Genomic DNA, 18,089 nt, shown 5'->3' on the forward strand with positions numbered 1-18,089 from the left:
AAGATACTCCACTGGTCTCATCCCTTCGGGAGCAAGGGAGAATGAAGAGAACAGGATACAAGGAAAAGATTAGTCCGAAGGACTAATGGACTACAGCTACCAAGGCCTCCACCAGACTGAGTCCAGTACAGCTAGATGGTGCCTGGCTACCACCACTGACTGCTCTGACCAGGATCACAACAGAGGGTTCTGGACAGAGCTGGAGAAGGATGTAGAACATAATTCTAACTCACAAAAAAAAAAGACCAGATTTACTGGCCTAAAGGAGACTGGAGAAACCCCGAGAGTATGGCCCCCAGACACCCTTTCAGCTCAGTGGTGAAGTTATCTCCGAGGTTCACCGTTCAGCCTGGGAGTGGACAGCCCCGTAAAACCAAATGAGACTAACGAGGTACAGGAGTCCAGTGACAAGGGCCAGAAGGCAGAAGGGAACAAGCAAGCTGGTGATAGGGAACCCAAGATTGAGTAAAGATATTGTTGATGTGTTGTGAGACTGTTAACCATTGTCATAGGGCAACATTTGTAGTAACTGTTAAATGAGAAACTATTTTGTTCTGACAGCCTTCATCTTAAATGAGAATAGCAGTACAATTGGAAGAGCGTAGTCAGTGTCACTGAACTGTGCATGTAGAAATTTTTGAAATGGTGTATCTTTGGCTATGTGTATTTTCACCAAAAAAAAAAAAAAGCTTGAGAAGTTAGAGGGTTGACATGTTGTGGGGTTGTTAACCAATGTCATAAAACAATATGTGTACTACTGTTTCATGAGAAACTATTTGTTCTGTAAGCCTTCACCTGAAGTACAATTAAAAAAATAAATAAATAATAATAAAAAAATACCCTCCCAAGCCCTGTTAACACACTCCTGTTTGCTTTCACAGAGCAAGTTCCAGGACAGGACTACTGGTTTTCTGTGCTTCCACAGATCTTTCTATTGGAGCAGCCATCAATCATTTTCTTTCTCAATATAGTATTAATTCATAAAAAACAAAGCATTTATCAATATATAAAAAAAAAGTCAGGATTCACTCTTACCAATGTCCTTATCTGGATCTTGCTCAGCAGCCTCCTTTTCCTGCTGCTGTTTCTTCCAAAGTTTGGCCAAAGCCAAGAGTTCGAGGTTGGGTTGGCTGACAACATCTTCTGGAAAGATGTAGTCAGAGTATCCTTCCCAGCCTACCTCAGACCCATCATCAGCCTAGACCTTTCTTCTCTTCATGACTGTCTCTGGCATGTGTTTGTCCACTCTGTCCTTATCAAATATGGCTCCAAATTCATTTTCAAAGCTTCTCCAAGATTCTAGCAACATAAATCTCTCTTCCTTTTCTTCACAGTTTCACATGGTTTTGTTACCCTCTTCATAAATTTGTCTACATTTGGCCAAACTTCTTTCTTTCCCTGAAGACAACTTAACCTGAGCAAAACTGATCCATACCTTGACATGTTGTGTCTGTTGAAGTAATCGTCGGTAAAGATTGTGTTCTTTCAGTTTCTTCCTGCTCAATTTCAAAATCAATATATGATTTCTAAAGCACCTCTAGCATGTCCAGGTGAGGCTGGCTAACGGCCAGCTCATAGATGGTCTGGGCTTGCTCGTTGTCACCAAGGATCATCTCTAATTCTGCAGATTTAATCCAAGATGTACAATCTTCAGGTCCAAGCTCCAGGAACTTTGAATAAAGCTTTGGGCATCTGTCAAATTCTCAAACCATAATTCCGATTCTATGCAACCTTTACATAACTTGTTCTTTGGACATTTGCTTATGGAAATTCCCAAAGCTCTTTGGGCAAATGGTAAAATTTTCTTGTCTTATTTCAAACTGTGCATATACCAACGAAATTTTGGCAAATGTGAACTTTTTGTGAGGAATTAGTTCCAAAGAGGCTTGATACACTTGTCCTCTCAGGATCCTTTGCCTCCAACTCTTCATAGAGTGCACAGTTGACCCAAAGATAGATACAGTGCTTTCAGTGCCTCTTCTCCTGAATCGGTATGTTGAAGAGCAGATTGGAGCTTCTGTTAAAATTAAAGCAGAGTTTATTGAAGGAACAAAGAGACCTAGACCAGACAGCACTTTGTGAGGAGTCACCAAAGTACTGTGGTGAAAGGAATTTTTCAGAGTTTAAATACAGAAAATCCAGGAACTTACAAGGAAAAAATTCTGATTGGTTGACATTTACAATTTTATGATTTAACAGGCACCAGACAATTGCAAACTCCCTTAAACATTGCTTTGCTAATTGTGAAGCTTGAATCATTTAAAAGCTTAATCTATGGATATTTCAAGGGCCAGCCTGAGTGAATATTCTTCCTGGGAGCATGCTGTGAGAGGAAGGGGGAAGAGGGGAGTCCTCAGGCTTCCTGAGTGTGATGGTTAAGGTTGTGTGCCAACCTGGCTGGGCCATGATTCTCAGTGGTTTGGCGGTTATGGTGTAGTTTGGCAGTTATGTAATGATGTAATCACCTCCATCATGAAATATGATACAATGTAATCTCTTCCATGATGAGATCTGCTATGAGCAGCCAATCAGTTGAAAGGGAATTTCCTTGGGGGTATGGCCTGCATCCAATAAAGATGGACTTTCTGGCAAAGCTCACTGACTTTTGCTTTGCTCTGGATCCTACATTCGGCTCATCATTATCTGAACTCTGGTTCTTGGGACCTGAGCCAGCAGCCTGCCATCTTACCTGCCAATCTTGAGTTCATCAGCCCCTGCAGCTGCATGAGTCAGGAGAAGCCTTCAGCCTGACCCATGAACTTGGGACTTTCCAGCCTCTACAACCATATGAGCCATTTCCTTGATATAAATCTCGCTCTCGCTCTCTCTCTCTCTCTATATATATATATATAAACAAACCCATTGCCATTAAGTCAATTCTGACTCATAGTGACCCTATAGGACAGAGTAGAACTGCCCCATAAAGTTTCCAAGGAGTGGCTGGTGGATTCGAACTGCTGACCTTTTGGTTAGCAGCTGAGCTCTTAACCACCTTGCCACCAGGGCTCCATATATAAATATGTTTGGTTGTTTGGTCCTACTTTCACTAGACAAAGTGGTAAAAGAAAGAGATGAGCTCAGGGCTTCAGAAACAAAGCTCAAGTGCCACATAAATGACCTCAAAGTTGCCATTCATGCCCTATTTCTTGTAGTAACAACTGATATTACTGAAAACCAAATCCAGAGTCTTACTGTAAGAGTGGTTGAATTACAACACCACTGAATTCCCAACCTCGAATGGTGTCTGAAGTTAAAGTGAGGTCATTGATTGGGAAGAAATGGGATCCTAAAACTTGGGATGGGGACATATGGGCAGATAATCAGGAAGATAGGGACACTGAGCTTCTAAATTCCATTGAATCACTCCTGCCAACAGAACCATCAGCGCCTCCACCCCCATCTGATGAGATTAACCCAGCTGTGTCTGAAGAGCCTTTGTCTAAGATATCACCTAGGATAGCATCTGAGTCATCACCTGGGGCATCACCTGAATGTTCATGCTGAATGTTCTCAAAACACAGCCCCACCACGATTTTTGCTTTTAGGCCTATAACTAGACTTAAGTCCCAGGGAGCCCCAAAGGGTGAAGTACAAAGTATGACCCAGGAGGAGGCATGCTACACTCCAGAAGAACTGTTTGACTTTTCTAATGTGTACAAACAGAAACCTGGGGAATGTGTGTGGTAATGGCTATTAAGGGTGTGGGATAATGGTGCGAGGAACATAAAGTTGGATCAGTCTGAGTTTATTGATATTGGCCCACTAAGCACAGATTCTTCATTCAGTGTTTCAGCTCGAGAGGTTAGGAAAGGATCTAGCAAGTCCAAGATGCACTGAAGGCTTTGGCAAAAAACAAGCCTCCAGGAATTGACGGAATACCAATTGAGATGTTTCAACAAATGAATGCAATGCTGGAAGCACTCCCTCGTCTATGCCAAGAAATTTAGAAGACAGCTACCTGGCCAAATGACTGGAAGAGATCCATATTTACGCCCATTCCAAAGAAAGACGATCCAACAGAATGTGGAAATTATTGAAAAATATCATTAATATTACACACAAGTAAAATTTTGCTGAAGATAATTCAAAAACAGTTTCAGCAGTACACCGACAGGGAATGGCCAGAAATTCAAGCTGGATGTGGAAACAGAGATATCATTGCTAATGTCAGATGGATCTTGACTGAAAGCAGAGAATACCAGAAAGATGTTTACCTGCGTTTTATTGACTATGCAAAGGCATTAAATTGAGTGGATTATAACAAATTATGGATAACATTGTGAAGAGGGGAATTCCAAAACACTTAATTGTGCTCATGCAGAACCTGTACTTAGACCAAGAGGCAGTCCTTCGAACAAAGCAATGGGATACTGGGTGGTTTAAAGTCAGAAAAGGTGTGCATCAGAGTTATATCCTTTCACCATACTTATTCAATCTCTATGCTAAACAACCAATCTGAGAAGCCAGACTATATAAAGAAGAACTCGGCATCAGGATTTAAGGAAGACTCATTAACAATCTGTGATATGCATATAACACAACCTTGCTTGCTGAAAGTGAAGAGGACTTGAAGCACTTGCTGATGAAGATCAAAGACTACAGCCTTCATTATGGATCACCCTTAATCATAAAGAAAACAAAAATCCTCACAACTGGACCAATAAGCAACATCATGATAAGTGGAGAAAATATTGAAGTTGTCAAGGACTTCATTTCACTTGGATCCATGATCAACGCCCATGGAAACAGCAACGAAGAAATCAAATGACATATTGAATTGGGCAAATCTGCTGCAAAAGACCTTTTTAAAGTGTTCAAAAGCAATGATATCACTTTGAGGACTAAGGTGTGACTGACCCAAGCCATAGTATTTTCAATTGCTTCATTTGCATGCGAAAGCTGGATAATGAATAAGGAAGATGGAAGAAAAATTGACACCTTTGAATTATGGTGTTGGCGAAGAATATTGAATATACCGTGGACCGCCGGAAGAACACGCAAGTATGTCTTGGAAGAAGTACAGCCAGAATGCTGTGTAGATGTAAGGATGGCAAGACTTTGTCTCACGTACTTTGGATATGTTAACAGGAGGGACCACTACCTGGAGAAGGACATCATGCTTAGTAAAGTAGAGGGTCAGCGAAAAAGAGGAAGACCCTCCACGAGATGGATTGATACAATGGGTGCAACAACGGGCTCAAACATAGCAACGACTGTGAGGATGGTGCAGGACTAGGCAGTGTTTCTGTTCTACATGAGGTCACTGTCTATGAGTTGGAACTAATTCGACAGCATTTAACAAGAACAATAGAATTTGCTATAGCAGCGCCATCTTTTTGAGAAGTGATGTTGGGTAGGCCAAAGGAATTAAGACCGTAACTCCTAGTTCTGTGTGCTGAGTAGGTGGTAGCAGCATTAGCTGAGATGGGGAAGCCTAGAGTAGGAGAATGTGTGGATGGTGTTGAGAGCAAGCTATGGGATGTTTGAGATGCTATTAGGGCTGAGCTCTTGACTGTACTCATCAAACTGTTACAAGTTGGGGACCTTAAGTAGCATTTCTTTCCTGAAAGAGGCGGGAGGAACAGGGTACATAAGGCCCTATTGATAGCATGAGATTTCAATAGCACCCTGGTCCAGGGGACAGGCAAGGGCATCAACATGGAAGAGTTTGAAGAAAACAATACCAATAACCAAAACTTCACCCTCACTGAGTACTGAGGAGCTTTATATACAAAGATCTGTATTAGCAATACCAAATGCCCACTAGGAGTATAGTGAAATTAGAGTTCAACTCACAGAAGCAAGTCCTACACCATCAAATGATTCCAAGATGCACAGTCAAGCAAGCCCCAGGTTGAAGGTTAGACAGAAACAGGTATTCACAGAGGCACTTTGTGGTGACTCATTCCCCCTACTGTTGTCTACTTTCCAAACCATCTTTTATGAGTGTGCATTGCTTTTTATGACATACTCAAAATGAGCTCAACCCTTACCCTAGGCAGAAAAGGCCGAGAAGCTGTGCTGATCATGGCAAGCCGCTCGGTGGCCTCTGGGTACGTGAGTCATCATTTATATTATAAAAATAATGGTTTTTCCAAAACTCAACTTCTGAAGGCGCCTGAGCTAGTTAAACTAACTGGTTTCAACTGCTTTGGCTATTTCTAGCTGTTCCTGGGAACAATCCCTGGAAACTTACTCTCCAAATTCCTTTTGTTTAACAGTTAAAACGATGAGTGCAGGAAGGGTCCTGGGGTTATTTAACCTGACCATCCCCCTTGTACCAAAGGGGGAAACTAAGGCTTATCTGGGGAAATACTTGTTTCAGACCTGAGTGAGGACTGCAATCCAGATCCTAACTTGGCAACCTGAGCGACCTGAGCGTGTGTTGGCCTGAATCTTCAGGTCCTCTCCTCTTCCTCGTTCCTTTGTTAAGCTTCCTTCTACCTATTTTTGCCTAAGAGGAGGGCCCAGATGAAACATCAGTGTCAATTGATTCATCGATGCCTTGAGTAACTCTACTCCCACTAGAGATAAATAATGTATGCTCAACGCTGAGTTCAGACATGACATTGATTGAGAACCAGGGCAAGGAGCAGGCAGCTGTCTGTACAATGTGAAGTGTAGTCTAGGCATTGAAATGATTCTCCAATGGACAAGAAAGCCAAGGAAAGTGTGTGCACCTGGGTTTCAGCAAAGACAATCTGCAGGATTAGAGAAGCCCAATCCCACTTTCTTTGTGAGCTCAACTTCCCACAGCTCCATCTGAGCTCTGCTCTAGCATCTTAACGTAAATTCCTGTGAAGTAGCACCTGCTTTCATACCCTTACTGAGCATATACCATATGCCAGTTACTAGGAAGGAGTCCGAGCCTCAAGGAGCCTGACTGAGTTGGAATGGGGAATGGCTGGAGGGGTAACCCAATTGTTGTGACACAGTGCAATAAGCTATTGGTTAAGGGAGATTGGGGAGTTGTGGGGGCCCATAGGAGACAACCTAGGAAACTTTTCTAGAAGATGTTACCTGTTACCTGCATGATGTGTTCCAGAAAGCCAGGTGGGTTTGGAAAGCTTGCCCTGACCCTAGGTGCCAGATAAAGCATGAGGAAAGGCAGATGCTGCTGCCTTAGAGCCCAAGTGAGGAGGGCAGGGGCTGGATGCCACAGGGCCTCTCAGAATGGTTTAGGACATTGTACTCTATGTGAGATGAAGACCACTCCCCTTCCTGAATTACTGAAGAATAGACTTTAACGTAGACCACGCATTGTGGTCTTGTCTCTGCAGGTGGACTGAACACTGAAGGTGGGTCCTTCAGTGTCTCTGCCTTCCCAGCACTGAGCACGGAGAAGTAACACATTGATGGAAGCAAGGGCCCATGCGTAAGATCCTGGGGTGTCTCTAGAATGGAGAGGGAAACTTCGAGAGGCGGCTAAGCCTCCAGGTGCAGGAGGAATGTGCCTTAGCAGCTTCTGAGAATGGAGGAGATGCTGTTGGAGAAAACAGACTCTTAAGCTCATAGATATCCACGGCATTAATGTTGGACCCTGACTTTGCATACTCCAAATCCAGGCTCAGCTGGGGTTCAGAAAAGGAGTTTATGCTGAAGATGGAGAGCCCTAAAATTACGAGTAATCAGAGATCAAGAGGCCTTGGCTCACTTAAGTTCTTCATGAACAGGGTATCAGTTGCTGCCTTTCCCCAAGGCAGCTCTGCCCCAATGTTGGGATTTGCAAGACCACCTGTCTTGACCCACCCTCACAAGAATTCTGCCAAATCTAAGACACCAAGGATGAGATGCCACGGTAAGCTTGACATACCTGACAATTTCCTTCCTTCCTTTGAGTCTGTTTCCCTGTTCTCAGAAAGAGAATACCCTCTTGAGCTTAAAGTTGAGCTAGCTTTGAAGCTCCAGGCCCGTATCAGGCACTCAAATGTAGGTCCTTAAAGATTAGGTTCTTTTTCCAGGTTACTCTACAAGACAGTTCCTTCTAATGGAGTCATTTTTTCAAGGTTGTTTGCCTAAGAAGTTTGGATTAGTGTTTAATGGGAGGAAGTGGCCCCGCTAGGGCGAGCATGGCTTGGAAGCAGCCAGCTACAAATGTTTCTCCCAAGAAGCTCTCTACACAGTCCAAGTGAGTTAGAGCTCAATTAACTGAGATTGAAGTGGATAGCCTGGTGTTGACTGCTTGAAATGGCTGTTCTAAGAATGTCTAGCATCAGCTGGATGAGTCAACCCAGTCCATTCCTGGTCCAATTTACCAGGAGGGCTGCCTTCTGAGTTTTTATTTAAAAAATAATAATGATTTTTTTCCCTCCCTTTGGTTTTGTATGATGTCTGAAGCATAAAGTCCCACTTGTTTGAGATAACTGGCTTATTGCCATTATCGTCCACAGCTTAGACACTGTGGGCAATAGTGAACCCCACATCCCCTGATATCCATCCACTTGCAGACGTGGCTGAGAGAATAACTTGACATAAATGCTGCTTATACGGGAGTCAGCGAAGGGAAGATTCCTTTTGAAATAGCTTTTGTGATTTCGTTTGTGAAAATCCCTATGTTGGGTGGGTGCTGCCCCCTTTGGGTTAGAGGGAGTAGTTCCTGTGCTGGCCTGTGCTTACCAACAGTGCCAGGAAAGCAAAGCACCAATATCTCACTTCCTTCCACTCTCATCAGAAGTAGAGTCACCCCTAGCTGCTCTTTAAAAAAAGTTTGATACTAGGGCTTACCCACTCCTTTTCCTCTCTACATCCTTGGGGGATTAGTTTGAGGGCCTGGGGCAGTACTATATCAAAGGCATGGAATTCCAGTCTGATTTGTGTCCTGAGTGCTTTTTTGCCTCTGTGTAAAATGAAGGGAGAAACTGCTGACTGTACACAGCGTACCTGCCTCTGTTCCTCCCTCCTTTACCCATGGCAGACATTACTAATCTATCACAGCATTTGGTCCACAGCAAGCTTCTGCATGAACCTGAAATCCTTGTCAACATAGTATTCCCGTAGCTACTAGCAGTCGATTGCAGGTTAGCATTTGGCATTACCTAAGAAGGAAAGAGGATGGCTTGTAATGGGTCTAGGTCCTTAATTTTCTACCCAGGTAGCATTCGCTGGGTCAACCCGGAAGCTTTGTGGTCAGTCCCTGAGAACCTCTCTTCAGTGAGTGTCAGAGGGGCCAGGCTATGTAAATTCCTATCCCTACACAAGTTCAACATGGATAAGAGGCCAGAGAAGAGAAAGCTTGGAATAAAGGAAGGTTAGCTTGGGTTTATGGGTCAAAGTCTTGGGAAATTCTAAGATGCGAGGTCAAGGTCTTGCAGAACAACTTGACTTCAGAAGGACACCTGGCCTGAGCCCAGACACGTGTTCCAATCTAAGTTATCAACAGCTGTGCATCCTAGCTTGAATCACTTCACCTCTTGGGACTCACTTTCCAGTAAAAGGAATGAATGTTTACCTTCAGGCCTTTGGGTATTGAGTTCTGTGTGGCAATGGTTAGCTGCCAGGTAAATAGTTTTCCAAGTCAGACTGACCTAACCTTCTCCCCTTGAGGCTGAATAACTTCAACTTCTCCCATGGACGTCGATTTGTGACCCTTGTGACTTCTGTGTGGACTGGTCATTTTTCAGCCCTTCATGGACGCTAATTTATTCCCCAGCACCTTGGAGGGTACTGTGCTGTTTCTCTGGGTGGGTCCCCTGGTGGTGACTTTGATGGCAGACTCGTGAAATGAAAGCATAAGGCACTTGACACATGCTTGCTGGCTCCTGGCCTCCAGGGCTGCAAGCTACAGTGAGAGGTGTTGCCAAGGGTAACGATGAGGACGCCTAGCCCTCCGGGTACCGCCTGCTCAGATGTTTGCCTCAAAAGGATGGATCTGTTCAAGGTACTTTGGAATGCTGTTCTTAGACCCAAATTTGCATCTCAGACTTGGATTATGGAATCTCTGAGGTGGAAAATTACTAACTGGAGCACAACTTTTCTCTAAGTCTTTGAGATGTGAACACTGCTATTTTATTTAGTTTAAAAATTTTTTAAACATTTTATTGTGCTTTAGGTGAAGGGTTACATAGCAAATTAGTCTTCCAATCAATAATTCATACACACATTGTTCCGTGACATTGATTATAATCCCTGCAATGTGTCAGCACTGTCCCCATTTCCTCCCTGGGTTCCCCGTTTTCATTCATCCAGTTTCCCTGTCCCTCCCTGCCCTTCTCATCTTTGGTTTTGGGCAGATGTTGGTTTTTTGGTCTCATTTAGCTGATTGTTCTAAGGAGCACATTCCTCACAGGTGTTACTGTTTATTTTATAGCCTGTCTGTTATTTGGGTAAAAGGTGACCTCTGGGAGTGTCTTCAATTTCAAGTTAGAAGGTTGTCTTAGGGCAATAGTCTCAGAGGTTCCTCCAGCCTCTTTCAGACCAGTAAGTCTGGTCTTTTTTTTTTTAATTTGAATTTTGTTTCACATTTTTTACCCTTTCTAACCGGGGGAACACTGCTATTTTAGATAAAACAGTTATAGAACAGAATACATAAATAAAAGTAGTCCCAAATCTCCTTGATGTTTGAAAATGTTACTGCAGAGTAATCCATTCAGTAAATAACAAGGGTATACTATGACCTGGGGACTTTTCTAGGTGCTGAGATGGGGGGAGGAAGGGGGAATGCAGACCCTGCCTGCATGGCAGGAATGTTCTAGATGGGCAAGCAGAATAATCAAACATCAAGTAGTCACATGGCCTATGAAGGAAAAACAAAGCAGGAAAAAGGATAAAGAACATAGGGAATCCTGGATTTGATGTCTGATCTGGATTTGAAGCCACTGTGATCTTGAATAAACTACTGAACCATGCCCAACCTCCACTTCTTGCAAAACAATCGTCAACTCCTTGTTTATCAGAGACGTGCGTGAAGTCCCAGAACTCTTAGCTGTTTTGCAGGATGAAGAAATTTCAGATGCCAAATGAGTCCACGGGAATGCTGCGTATCGTAGTCTTCTCTTGGAGAGTCACTTCCATGTCAGCATATTAAAAGCTCTGATAAATCCTGCAAAGGAATGTTTAGTGTTTAAACCAGTGTCTCCCAGGTATAGCACTTCTTTTGGAGTAACAGTGGAAGCAGGGTGCTGTGGACTGATTTGGGAAGTGCTTGCCTAACTCATGAAATGAGAAAATGAAAAGCATTGGCATGAAGTAAGAGTACATGGTTAATTCATGTCCCATTCAAGTTCTTTACCAACCTCTTTCTGCTCCCAATCAATGACATCGTAAAGGTGTGGTTGGCTGTGGGGCCCTGATTGGGGTTAAGACTTGTGTTCAAGGGATTTTTTTCCCGACCCTAGTGGCTTCCTAAACTATGTTGCTTTAAGCTGAACCAGAAAGCACAGTTCCCTTTATTAAACAAGAGAAACTCAAATGGCAGAACTGATTAACTTATCCCGCACCAGAGAATCATGGTATCAGAAAGGTACAACTTCCTTGGCTTAATGGGAACAATCTGAGTTCTTGTGTTTCTTAAATTTGAATCAGAAACCTTGAGGTTGAATCAGGATCCTCAGCAAAAGGCCCATGTTTCCACACGAAGGGTTACTAGAAGCTCTTATTCAGAGGGAGCCCTGGTGGTGCAGTGGTTAGGTGTTTGACTGCTTACGAAAAGGTTGGCAGTTTGAATCCACCAGCCCCTCCTTGGAAACCTTATAGGGCAGTTCTACTCTGTCCTATAGGTCACATTGACTCGATAGCAGTGGGTTTTTTTGGTTTTCTCATTAAGAGGATGGAGACAATTTAAATGTAAAAATAGTAGTAAATGAAGGTGGAAGGGATAACTGGATTTAGGGAAAGTGAAACTCTCCAGGGCTGGTTTTCTATCCTTCTGGAAGCTCATCCTTCACACTGAGAGGAGCAAATGGGCTGCTGAATTAATATTTTGGAGGGTTTCTCACTTTGGGTTGAAGGAGTCCATCGTGGTCTGAAATATGCATGCTGGCTTTGGGGTTTCTGAACTTTTCTTAGAGACAGGTCCACAGATTTGGGGCAAAGACTTCATCTGGCCTAGCCATAGTTGTTGGCTTAATGCTTGATTTAGCTCCTGATGCCACTTGATGTTTGGGAGGAATAATTCATGTTTGCTCATTAGTGGGAGCAAGAGCGAGGACTATACTATGTGTCTGGGGTCATAACTCAGAAGCAAACAATCAGAACATGAAAGTACATGGACTATAAAAAAAAAGAATGTGGAATGTCCATATCGTGCATGGATGTGGAAAAGATTAAAAACCCATAAACCTGCACAAGTTAATGAGGACAGACGGTCGGCACAATGGATCAGGAAGTAAATCAGGGCCTCCCCTGACCTGTCAGCCCCATCTCTGGTCTCTGAACTTCTTCTGCGGCACTTCCCCCCTCCCAGCCTCTCCCCTGCTTCCCAAACCAGCTGGAGAGGAAATGGAACAGTTCCCAAACTAAAATGGAAGCTCACCCCCAGTCCCTGCGCCTAGGATGGAGGGGGAAGGCAACAGGGGACCAGCACAGATGGGAGATTTAGCATATGGCAAATTCACGTTGCCATGAGTTTTTGCTCACAAAACCCAAACTTACAGCTTAAATGGTGTATTAGTGTCCTACAGCTGTTGTAACAAATAGGAAACCCTGGTGACGTAGTGGTTAAGAGCTTGGCTGCTAACCAAAAGGTCAGCCGTTCGAATCCACCAGGTGCTCCTTGGAAACCCTATGGGGCAGTTCTGCTCTGTCCTCTAGGGTCACTATGAGTAGGAATCGACTTGATGTCAACAGGTTTGGAATGGGTGGTAACAAATGACCACAAAGAGGGTGGCTTAAAGCGAAAGTTTATTTTCTTACAGTTCAGGAGGCTAGAAGTCCAAATTCAGGGTGTCAGTAGGGCCATGCTCTCCAGAGGCTCTAGGTAAAGAGTCTTCCTTGTCTCCTCCAGCTTCTGGTAGACCCAGGCATTCATTGGCTTGTAGCAGTATAACTATCTTTGCCTGTCTTCACATGGCCTTCTTCCTCTGTCTGTGTGTCTTCTCGCCTTCTTAGAAAGACACCAGTCCTATTGAATTAGGGCCCACCCTCCTCCAGCATGACTTCACATGAACTAATAACATCTGCAAAGACCTGTTGTAGAGAAAAACTGGAACGCTATTTCAAGTTAAAACACAGAGGTTTATTAAGGGTTTAAAGCGATTGCAGTTGGGGAACTACGTAGTCCATTGAAAATGGAAACAGGTAGTCCCGGGGCAGTTTCATTATACAAGTGCTCGTACGGGGTAAAAAGAGAAACCAAACCATAGATAGGGCAATGACAGGAAAATCAGTGAATATTGTAATAATCACACTCTGATTGGTTACTGATTACTGATAGTATAGTTAGTGATTACAGATAGGTTCTTAGGATGCTTACATCATGGTCACAAGATGCTTACGTGTATTTTCTTAGTCTGTCTTGCAAAAATGTCTTGTTGGCAACAGCCCCCAAACACTTTTCCTGAGTATGTGTATTTTGACTGGTACAGATGGTCACTTGGTCAAGACCCCTCGGGGCATATGGTTTCACACCCTAGTATTGACCGCTGAGCAAAATATGTATTTCTCAAAAAACATAGCTGTTAGTCTAGAAATCCAGATTAAAATTAGATAGCACGGTCAGCATATTATGCCTCTGTCTCACTGACTGCACTGACAGCTGTCTTGCTGAGACAGACCCTATTTCCACATAAGGTCACATTCACAGGTAGGAGTTAACAAATCTTTTTTGGAAACACCAACCTAAGCCAATGAGTCTAATAGGTGGCCCCTGAAAGCCCGCCTTGTTGGCCATTTGTGGTTTGGCCTGACTTTGAGGATTGAGGTGGAAGCTCTGTAGTCTACCGTCAACCGTTGCTTGCTTTTAGAGAAGCAGAAAGAAGGGGGAGTTGCCACGTCTCAGCCTCAACATGGACTTCCTGGAGTACTTGGATGGTATATATCTATAGAGTCTTAATCTGAATAAGTAACAGCAGTCCTATAAGCGTAATGGAGGCTTCATTCTGGAAAGTTCTATAACCTCTTGCCTCTGGTCCTCCAATGTGTCTTTATGGAGCAGGTGTTGCTTTCAGAGGTTCCCCTCTGCCCATCCCCTGGAGCAAAGATAGGCTTTCCCTTCCAGCTTGGGCCTTGGTGCTTCTTATGGAAGCACTATCAACCTCTCCCTCCTTCCTATGGGGAAGTAGAGGGCAGCAAACAGGTCCACTGTGCCCTTTGTGGTGGTGTTCCCAAGTCTCCATCCTCCACTGGCATGGGATTCAAAGGACTCCTGAGCTGGAGTTAGGCGGGGTATTGTCCAAGCAGTACTGGAGGCCTTGCGTAGTAGAGCTGACACTTTTCAAGTTGGGCTGAAATTTGACTTCTGGTTCTGTGGACTGTGGACTCTGACCTGGAAGTGACCTGTGCCTCAATTACTTCCTTTAAAAAAAAGGTAATGCTTATTCTAAAGGAATGAAGTGCGGACATAAACAGATACTACCACTTGCTAAAACGGAGAAGGGCGCTGGCGAGAATAATTGAGGTCCACTTTTGACACTCTGAACCCAACTTGGAAACTACCCTATCAGTGCAAATACACTAGCAGACAGTATACACTGCTAAAGCTCTCCTCTGCCTGAATTTGGTGAAACAAAACCATCGGCCATCGTCACCAGAGGAACATCAGTTTGACACTTTTCTGTTGACGCTGGGATGGTGTTCTAAACTCTCCAGCTCCCTTTTATCTGGAAATCCAGATTAGATTAGGACAGTGTTTCACTTATCCCAGTCATCTCTTCAACAATCTTACACCTGACTGCTTCTAACTGGACTGTGAGTTCTATGAGGATGGGAACTTTGGCTGTTGAGGCCACTACTGAACCTTTGTAGAGCAGCGCTTGGTCACAGGTCGGGTCTCAGACGCTGTATGCACTGAGCATAGGTGTGTCCCTCCCAAGCTCTCCCTCCAAAAGGGATCTCCTTACATTGGAGCCTTAAAGTCGCATGAGGTCTTCTCTCAATGACTTTATTTGGAAAGTGCTATTTTTGGGAGAACCTAACCTTGAAATAACCTCAGCTGATGCTCATAAAGGTAGAAAGGAAGCAAACCTAACTCAAACCTCAAAACTATTCCTGGGATCTGAACTCAACATTTCTAAATGGAGGTCATTGTGTATATGTATATACATACACACAAATACGTACACACACACGCATACATATACACACGCATATATATACACGTATATACATACATACACACACACATATATATATTGAAGCCCTGGTGGTGCAGCAATTAAGAGCTTGGCTGCTAACTAAAAGGTCAGCAGTTTAAATCCACCTGCCACTCCTTGGAAACCCTATGGGGCAGTTCTACTCTGTCCTATACGGTCACTATGAGTCGGAATCGACTTGATGGCAGTGGGTTTAGTTTTTTGGTATATATATATAGCTATATATATATATATATACACACATATATACACATATATATATAGTGGCTTGGAATACAATTCCTATTCATTAAAAAACGTATATCTAAAAATTTACGTGGTACTCAGCTTTGCTACTAGCCCGGTGGCTTTCTGGGAGCTGGCAGACCCCAGTCCTTGGTGGCTTATGTATAGCTGCTAAGTGAAGTGTCTGCTGAATTCAGAATGGTTAGAGCGGGAACTTGGAGCCCAGCTTCAGTGCTGGGTGTATGACTGTTCAGAGCGTGTTAGTGTGCCCTTCCTGTTTGCAAGGACCACCCTCAGGGAAAGATGTGCCCTGGAAAACCAAGCAATTAGGTGGCTCTAGTTACAAAAACCACCTTGAAGAGGTGTGTACAGAAGCTGAATAAAAATGTATATCCTTAAGTTGGTAAAATTTAGGTTTAAATGGTGACCTCTCATCCTTGTATGTGAAGACTTTCAATGAAGTCTGTTACGGGTAGGCATTGAATGATTTTTTCTATATACCTCAGGTCATAACTTGACAAGACTCTTCCATCTTCTCGTTGGGGCAGAGTTGTTAACAAATGCAGAGAAACGTTTCCAGCACTTTTCACAAATCCCTTGCATCCTCTCATGCTGCAGCAATGTTTTTGATGCAGTGGAGAATATTGTCGTCTTCCTAAAACCTACTCAAGGTCACCTCACCACTCTCCATTGTGGCTATAGCTTTGGCAAACATTGACTGTAAATAATGAGCCTGGAACCTTGGCACCTTGATCCATAGGCTGTAGGATAGGGGTGGTGTTCTTCGGTAGATAAACTACCTTTACATCTGCGTGGAGATCGTCTAGTTGTGTGTGTGGGGTGGGGGAGATGTCCAGGTGTGTTGTCAAGGAGCAGGAGAATCTTAAAAGTAATTCCCTTTTGCATACAATACTCCTTTATGGGGGGAATGAAGCAATCGAAAAACCAGTCCTCAAAGAGAGCTTGCATCCAAGCCCTCCAATTGGATGGTAATAAATAGGCAATAAGTGCTTGGTTATTTTCTTGAATGCACATGGATTACCTGCTTTATAAATCATAAATGACTTCAACTTGAATCCAACATTTCCACCTAAATACCAAGGTCACTCTGGCTTTCAATGCCTTAACTCCAGGCATTGCTTTGGCCTCTTTATGGATGTAGGTCTGCTCTGGCATTTTCTTCCAGTATAATCTGGTCTTGCCCACATTAAATATTTGTTCAGGCAGATAGTTCCCTTCTGAGATGGTTTTGTTGGATTCATTTAAAAAGAGTTTGGCAGCTTCTTCATCAGCAGTAGCAGCTTCATCTTTCACATGTGTGCTATGATCATTGAATCATCTCTGGAATCTCAAAACCCAGCCGTGGCTGGCAGTGAACATTTCATTGCGCTCCTCATCCGCACGTTCCTTAAGAGTATCAAAAATGATGCATGCTTTAGCTTGAATTAGAGGATGGCCAGTTGGCATCCTCTTTCGTATTTGATCCTTGATCCAAAGTATTAGGAGCTTTTCAGTTTTGTGGATTAGGTCTTTACATTGTCTTGTTATCACAGCATTTGTTCCTGGTGATTCTTTCACCACCTTGATGATTCTTTTCTTATCCTTGAGAATGGTACATGCAGTAGAATCCGCCATAACTTGTTCATGGGCTATAACGTTCACACTCTTCCTTGATTCATATGCTTCTATGATATTCATTTTTATATTAAGATCGATGACATTCCTATGCCTCTTGCTGCTCCTTTCTGTTGAACTAGTACTGTTCGTTCTCTTTGAAGACATCTTGCTATGGAGTAAAAAGCCACACAAATGATTAAAAATAAAGGCAGGCTATAAGAACTTCTTATTTAGTGACTAATAACTCACAATGAGAGAGAGAGACTGAGTCTCAGTGAGCTGTATTGCTGCCGGCTTGTTCAACTAAAGTTGGCATACTTCTACACCAGTGTCTTAGGCTGGGTCCTCGAGAGGAGCGAAACCAGTGAAATGTATACTTTATATATAAATATATAGTTGTTGTTGTTGTTAGGTGCCGTCAAGTCAGTTCCGACTCATAGCGACCCCATGTACAACAGAATGAACACCGCCCGGTCCGGTGCCATCCTCACAATCGTTGCTATGTTTGAGCCCATTGTTGCAGCCACTGTGTCAGTTCATCTCGTTGAGGGTCTTCCTCTTTTTCGCTGACCCTCTACTTTACCAAGCATGATGTCCTTCTATAGGGACTGATCCTTCCTGATAATATGTCCAAAGTATGTGAGATGTAGTCTCACCGTCCTTGCTTCTTAATAGCATTCTGGCTGTACTCCTTCCAGGACAGATCTGTTCGTTCTTTTAGCAGTCCGTGGTATATTCAATATTCTTCACCAACACCATAATTCAAAGGTATCAATTCTTCTTCAGTTTTCCTTATTCATTGTCCAGCTTTCACATGCATGAGGTGATTGAAAACATCATAGCTTGGGTCGGGCGTACCTTAGCCTTCAAGATAACATCTTTGCTTTTTAACACTTTAAAGAGGTCTTTTGCAGCAGATTTCCCCAACGCAATATGTCATTTGATTTGTTGACTACTGCTTCCATGGGTGTTGATTGTGGATCCGAGTAAAATGAAATCTTT

At 43.3% G+C, this 18,089-nt stretch overlaps 1 pseudogene; it reads right to left on the minus strand.

Annotated features, from left to right (window-relative positions):
• Nucleotides 1-1,018: 1,018 nt before the first annotated feature.
• LOC101342503 (crooked neck-like protein 1) lies at nt 1,019-11,953 on the minus strand (annotated as a pseudogene).
• Between the last annotated feature and the right edge of the window lie 6,136 nt (nt 11,954-18,089).

Source organism: Trichechus manatus, unplaced genomic scaffold (assembly GCF_000243295.1).
Source record: "Trichechus manatus latirostris isolate Lorelei unplaced genomic scaffold, TriManLat1.0 scaffold00061, whole genome shotgun sequence".
Lineage (NCBI taxonomy): Eukaryota > Metazoa > Chordata > Mammalia > Sirenia > Trichechidae > Trichechus > Trichechus manatus.